General features: G+C 46.5%; 1 non-coding gene across 1 annotated transcript; it reads right to left on the reverse strand.

The window, feature by feature from the left end:
- Positions 1-7,409: 7,409 nt before the first annotated feature.
- Positions 7,410-7,571, reverse strand: LOC115872507. Its single transcript, XR_004047905.1, has one exon. It is a non-coding gene; the product is annotated as a U1 spliceosomal RNA (small nuclear RNA).
- Positions 7,572-7,694: the final 123 nt, after the last annotated feature.

The raw sequence follows: 7,694 nt of genomic DNA on the forward strand, positions 1-7,694 counted from the left end.
ATCGAGGTCCGGGGTTCTACTGTACTTTACATCTCTGCCTAGGATACTGGGCTTCCTGGTTAGTTGTTTCTACCTAATGTTTATTCGGAAGGCGTTGTGAAGGTCTAAAACACTTCACTGAAAACGTGAGCAGCAGGAGAAGGCCGGCTCAGCCCTTCGGTGACCACAGACTGTACACTGGTTGGCCTCCTCTGGCTCTAGTTTGGGTCTTAGTGGCCTGAGCACGTGGGGTGTCCTCTGAGCCAGTGCTGTGTCCCCAGCCGGTTCCAGCCACTAGGTGTGGTGCAGAACAAGCGCTCCTCAATGTGCTCAGCTCAGAAGGTTAGGGTGACTGCTTGGTGTACTCCCCAAGGGGTCATATAGTTCCTTGATGGGCATAGAAAAGATCATGGGGGGGGTGATTGGGAAGAAGTTTAAAGAGAATTTAAAAAGACCAGGAATGTTGCACTGAGGAATCTTCTCCTCCCATGGCAATGTACCTGCTCATCCTTGAAAAGTAGTAAGGGTTATCCTGGAAGAATGTCTCTGTGGAATCTTACCCCACCTACCCTATAGCTCGGATGTTGCTCCTTCAAATTTCTTTTTGTTCCCTGTATTAGTCTTGGTACTTTGGAGAAACAAATCCACAGCAACTCATGTATAAGAGAGAGTTTTATGCAAAGAAAATGTGCATCACGAAAACATCCCAACCCAATGCTGCCCAAGCCCACAAGTGCAACATTAACCCATACCCAACACCAGTCCACAAAGTCCTTCACCTCACAAAACAGAGGCAATAATGCCGACTGCAGGAGGAAAGCTGAGTCAGCGAACGCGTAAGCATCTCAGCACTGGCAGGGGTCTCCACATGGCTGCTCCAGCACCCAGGGCTGCATCGGGATAGATCCATACGGCTTCTCCTTGGGGATGTCTTGTAGGAAATCCATCTTGCAAGCTAAAGCAGGGAACTGCTAAGGCAGCTGCACCCGAAGCAACCATCACAAAACAAGAGACCCGAGAACTAGAAAGGCGAGGCTTCACCACCCATTTATCCCTCCGCCTTTCAATCAGCACCACATGTGATTATCGGCCAGGCTGGCACAATTAACTAACTCATTCCCCAAACTCAACATTTAAAAGTAACATGCTTTGAATCCCTTGAAGGTGCCCAAACTGCTATTTGACTGTGTTGTGAATCACAGAGTACAGGAATATTTGGGGCATGGGTCAAACCAGGGGCGTCGAACTCAATTAAAACGCGGGCCATTTGGTGCAACAGGCAAGATTCACGCGGGCTACATCACATTTACAAATTGTGTTAAATTTACATTTTGAAATGAGGATTCAGGAATGGATAGGATAATTACAACACTATATAATTGCTTTTATTTAAACATTTATTTATTTAACGTATTTATAAAACTAGAATTTTTTTTTACACGGAACTTGCCAGCACTTCTCTCCTACTAGTTTTCTAATACCTGGATTCAAAGACTGAGAGCAGACAATCTTCATTAAGGCAGATAGATGTTTGTTAGTTAATCTTGATCTGTATGCCATTTTACTTAATTTCATGGACAAAAATATTTGCTCACACAATGGCTTCCCTCTAAAAATGCTAACTAGCGCTGCCGCTAGGTATGATTCCTAACAGCACACCCCAGAGTGCTCTTTTTAACCTTTTCGCTATTGGGATCTGTGTACATGACATGACACTGAGAGTGGCAGACATATCGCTTCCAAACGTCGCCGGAACTGAGTCAGCGCGTTTATACACGTCCACAGGCCCCCGGGAAAGGCGCTGAGCCACGTGTAGACTCGTCTTCAGTAGTTAAAGGGTTAACGAAGGAATTGCGTGTACACTATTGCCTCCATCTCACCTAAGCGCTGTTTTCTCCATAACAATTTTTTCTATTTCTATTTTATTTTAGAGCATCACGGGCCACAAAAAATTACCTTGGGGGCCACATGTGACCCGCGGGTCGCCAGTTTGACGCCCCTGATCAAAACGAAAATTCACTGCCACTGAGTCTATGGCGTCTCGTAGGGACCCTGTAGGAGAGGGTGGAATTTCCCCGGTGAGTTGCTGAGACCATGACTTTGCATGGGAGTAGAAAGCCTGTCTGACAGAACAGTGGGCATGCCCTCTTCAGAAGGGTCTAGCTGTGGATGGAGCGAGCGTCATGGGGAATGCGTTCACAGAGCATGCTGCTGAGCTGCTGCCACTATAGCTGCTCAGCCCGTACCTGTGTCTGAGCTGAGTGAAGTCACTGTACTGACACGCGCGTCCAGCCGGTGGACTGGCCCCTAAACAACCACAAGGGATAACGTGAAATAAAAAATCACCAGGGTGCAAATATGATAGAAATCTAAATTTATAGATAGGGCAAAACTTGAAAAATTCTACATTACTCAAAAGCCTAAAGGTGCCTATGGCTGCATACAATTCATCCTCTAAGCCCAAATTATGGGAAAACACGGGTGTGGGAGGCACCTCGACGTGAGGGTCCTCCAGGACCGGGGCCTCTTGGCCTTGTCTTCCAGCCTCCTTATTCAGACACATAACTGGAGAGTCATCTGGGCCGCGATGGTGCTGGGAACCAATGGAACCCAGTTCCTCTCTTCACCCTTTTGCCCTGCTCTCCGTTCCTTTGCTCCCAGTCCCCTGGGAATCACCTTCTGGTGCAATCTGACAACAGAAACATCCAGCTTCAGGGCAGAGGTCTGGTGAGCCTGCCTCTGGTATCCGTTAGCCCCTCCTCCGGGGCCTCAGGAAATACCAGTTTTCCCCGCTCCTTACTTGCTCTTTCTTGAGGGTTTCAGTGGTTTCCAGCCACAGCATTGAAGATGTCCCCCTGGCTCAGCCTCTTTCTGACCCATCCCTCTTCCATCATCCCTCCACACAAGGTCCATGATGTCATTGAAGGGGCCACCCATGGTCCCACCTGGACCTTGTCCATTGCCCAAACTTCTCAGTGCTCAACTTTTGAAACTCTCTCCTGTTGTCAATAACTCTCTCTTCCCCCCTCCTCCTTCCTTCAGCCTCTTCCTCTCCTTCTTTATATGCCCCCTGACTCTCCAAGTCCTCTTTGTCTTCATCCTTTTTCTCCGTCCATGATTGACCCATCGGGTTCCTTGGGGTCCACCCCACTGGAAAATCTCACCACGCCCATGACTTCCACTAGAAGTAACGTGTCAGGCTGGAAAACGCAAAGTGCATCTAAGCTACTGCATTAAAAAGAACTTTCGTACCCAGAAATCATTTTCAGGATAGAACGGACTGTCATGGCTTAGTTTCACAATAACCATCCTGAGAAAACATGGTCATCTTTCAATTTAGGTGTGCCTTTCGGTCACTTCCCTAGCACTTTACTTACTGTTTCTGATTGTCACGATCCATAAGGTGTCCCCCCATATATGTCAACTTGGCTAGACCATCATTGTGCATGTTTTGTTATGGTCCTCGTTATGTGACCTCTATTTGTTAAGAATTAGGACATTTGTTATGCCAATTCGGGAGGATTAGAATGGGATTAGATGGAGCAGGCCTGATATGTGATATAAAGGGAGTTTCCTTGAGATGTGGTCTGCCTCATCTTTATTGTACAAGAGACCTAAGAAGAGAGAAGCAAACAGAGAGGGAGGGAGGCCTCAGTACCACCAAGAAAGAAGACCCAGGAGCCTGTCTTTTGTACCCAGGGTCTCTGTGCTGCGAACCTCCCTGACCCTGAGGAAATTGTGCTAAGGCACAAGGAGAGCTCCACAGGACTCCAAGCCCACAGATGTTGAAAAGAGATAAGGGCCTTCCCTCCAGAGCCTCCACCCAGCGAAAGCCTTCCCCTGGCCCTGGCTATCTGAATTTGGAGTTCTAGCCTCCTGAACTTTGAAAGAACACGTTTGGTTATTAAAGCCATTCACTTGTGGCATTTTAATGACAGCAACATTAGAAGCATACGCTAGAAAACAAACGACCTGCTAAACTCTGTTCTACCCGTAGAGAAAACCCTTCCAGTGCACCCTCCTTTCTTGTTCTTCATAGCCAAGTGTCTTGAACGGGTAGTCTAGGATGGCTGCCTCCTCATGTCTCTTTATTCCTTAGACCCATTCAACTTTGCTTTTATCCCCTTTGCCCTACTGGTTCAGTGCTTGGTTGCTATCTGAAAGGTCGGTGGTTCAAACCTACCATCCATCATAGGTGGCAGTCTGCCTCCATAAACACTGACAAGCTTGGTCACTCTCTGAGGCCGTTCCACTTCACTGTGAGTAAGAATTGCCTGGGTGGCTGTGGGTGCATCACTGGGACTGAGAAGGGGCCCTTGCAATTCTAACCTTCCCCTTCCTCTCAGCACCAGCTGCAGACGCCATTGGCCTGGCTCTTCCGTGCCGGGTTCCGCCTGTGTCTTCTCTGTCCTCTTTGCAATGGCCCTTTCTCCAGCTGCTTTTTAAAATGTCAATTGGAATGTCCCAGGCTTGTGGCTTCTTTATACACAGGCTCTGCTGGCCTTCAGGTGGCTACTGAATCCACTTTCATCTTCAATTCTGTCTCTTGGATACCTTTACCAAGCACTTGAAATCCCCTTTGACCCGAACTACTTCTTTATTTCCCAAACTTGACTCCTCTCTCCCCATATTTTCTATCACTTAATTATAGACACGTACCCAATTATCTGAGTTGATGTGTTAGGTCAGATTGACTAGAGAAACAAATTCAGTGACATTATAGGTGTAAGAAAGAGCTTTATATCAAGAAGTAATTGATATAAAGCATCAATATAACATCCCAGCTCAGTCCAGATCAAGTAAAAAAATCTGATACTGGGCCATAAGTCCTTCTTCAGACTCACACAGCCACATGCAATGATGCAGACCGCAGGAAGATCACAGGCCGGTGGGTACAGCGTGCAGATCCAATGGCAGTGGGAGCATCCCAGGCCTCTTGCAGGTCCCAGAGTGGCTCGCTGGCATGAAGATGAAGGTAGAGAGTTGGGGGGGTTCCCAGGGTCCTCCTTAGGAGAAGGCCCCTCCCACAGGAGGTAGCATCAGGTTGTGATCAGACTGACAAGCTTTCATCTGCACAGCAATCACATTCTAAGGGCTCACAGTACAGTTCATTCTGTCCACTGGTATAAAAAATAGAAGGAATTATGCTTGTAATAGTTATTCATTTCATAAAACTCATTAATACTTTGTTTGAAATACTCCGTTTTTATTCCTTTGCATTTCTTACTTCAGTAAACAAATACATAACGTAAAGAGAAAAGTGCCAACTAACAAGAAGGTGACACACGGTCACTCGTTTCAGCTTTGGGTCATGCTCCAAACACCCACAAGATATCATGAGTGAATGAGGCAATCCCTGAAAGTGGTCAAAGAGCTCAAAGTCTTGTCAGAATAACTGAGTAGAAGGGGAAAGGGGTTTTCCAAAAATGAACATCACATGATCAGAGAAAGAAGTCACCTCTTTCAGATATGTCAAGCATAATGACTGTTGTCTCGTGGGCCTACCTCTGAAGGAATGGGAACCTACTCCTACAGTGAAAAGATGGCGAGGACAAACCACACAGCCTGTGATGCTCACGTAAAAGCGAAGAATACTGCAAGTGAGCACACCAAGCAATAAGCAATATGGAAATATCTTAAGTAATGGTTTATGGGTTTTTTTGTTAGGTATTATTTAATAATTTACATTAATATTTCTAAACTCTTTCTTATAACATTACCTAGTTTTGTGTATCTCTTCTATTGTTCTTATTTAAGTATTCACTAGTATGAAATAATAAACTACCTGTCGGTATATCACTTTTCTAGACTTAAACAGTCATTAGGGCAGCAAACCAGTTGTTAAATGATTTGAGTCCCAGGATTTAGGCCTTTCAAATTCCTTAGAAGGGCGGAAGTACTATTTTCCAGTCTACCTTTCATCAGACCCATTCAATTCTGTTCAACCTTATCAGGGCCCCTCCCTATCCACACCCGAGCACATTCACTCTGCCCACTACAAGCCCTTTCACAAACACACCTTTGCACACTCATTTCTGCTGCCTAGGAAGTCCTTTTTCCACCCTCCAACTGGATAATCTCTCCTCCCACAAGATTCAGCTCCACTGAGGACTGTGAATCATCCTGTGGCCACAGCTCCCCTGTTCCCTCCGCCGGGCCTTCTACTCGGGTCCAGAGTCTAGGAAGCTCACAGGGACAGCTCCGCGCTATCCTAGATGGATGCTACGGGTCAGGATTTACTCAAAGGCAGTGCATTTGGATTTGGTTTGGTAGTGAACACAATTCCATTAGAGCCACTGTCCGCTGTAAACCAAAACCACACTCAATGCCATTGAGTTGATCCTGACTCATGGCCACCCAATAAGACAGCGTGGAACTGCCTGGGGTTTCCGAGACTCTAACTCTTCATAGCTGAAAGCCTCATCTTTCTCCTGAGGAGCAGTTGGTGGTTTTGAACTACTGACTTTGTAGTTAGCAGCCGGACATGTAATTTCTATGCCACTGGGGCTCCCTACATAAACTGAAAATATGATTTTTAAAATTATATCCATCTGGCCTCCACAGAAAGGAAGGGTCATACTTTATTTTCTCTCTCAACTCCTCAGTGACAGGGTATGGTGTGAGCACAATGCATGTTCAAACAAGTTAGGGGGCATTCATAACTACTTTGTTTATGTGGTCTTTTGGCTTGTCACCTAGTGAGGGAGGGACTTTAAGAATATGGATTTACTGTGAGTAGGTGGGGGGGGATGCCTGCAGATTATAAAATGCTAAGCATCTGAATGTGAAAAAATAATCTGTGGTTTGAAAAGGCAATAAAAATCACTTTTCATTTTTAAAAAGCAATCCAAAGGCAACGACATGAAGCAGAGCAGAGGAGCACGGCAGGTGGCATTTCCGAGTCCTCGGCCGTCATCCGTGACCTACTCAGGCGTAATTTTGTGGGAGAGGGCGAAGGAACAATCTGCCCAATCTGTCCAGCAAGGTGGGGAAAGAAGCAATGTTGGAGCTATATTTGATGACCATGGATTTACCCCAATTCTAGCTCTATTATCCCCGTTTAAGTAAGAGAAGACACTGGGGGAGCAGAATCTTCTCTATCACTGGATCCTGACCACTCTGGGACAACCACCCAGAAAGCTATATTCTAGCCTTGATTACCACCACCACCCCATGCTCTGCTAAGATACCTGAGAAAATAAGGCTGGGTTGGCTCTTGCTCCAGCCCAGAGCACATTGGAAGGAGGCTGAGCCCTGTACAGTGAGCTCAGGGGCATTTCCTCCTGAGCAGGTCCCAGCCTTTCACTAAGTCATCCTTCTGAGGGTTCTTATCACCTCTCCTGCTGCTGGGCTGTGTCCTTAGAATTCTCCCATGACTTGTGCTGCTTTCTTTCTTTCTTTCTTTCTTTCTTTTTTCTTTCTTTTTCAATAGGGGAGAGTGTGCACGCAGTCCCCACTACCACAAATTATGCAGTCGAGTTTCCCACATTTGGGGAAATCACAGGGGCCAGCACACCCGGAGTGCAATAGGTGAGCCTCGCCCTGGGAAAACCACCTTCGTGATCATGGTGTCTCCTCTGCCAGGTCAGTATCTGTGCTGGTTTCTCGCATGAATCACTGGGAGTGTCTGTGACTGTTTCTCGGAGGAGATACTAGGGCAGTGGTTTTCAACATGTGGGTCATGACCCCTTTAGGAGTCAAACAACCCTTTCACA

Source organism: Echinops telfairi, unplaced genomic scaffold (assembly GCF_000313985.2).
Source record: "Echinops telfairi isolate 266 unplaced genomic scaffold, ASM31398v2 ScPeMD7_7424;HRSCAF=8462, whole genome shotgun sequence".
NCBI classification, from domain to species: domain Eukaryota; kingdom Metazoa; phylum Chordata; class Mammalia; order Afrosoricida; family Tenrecidae; genus Echinops; species Echinops telfairi.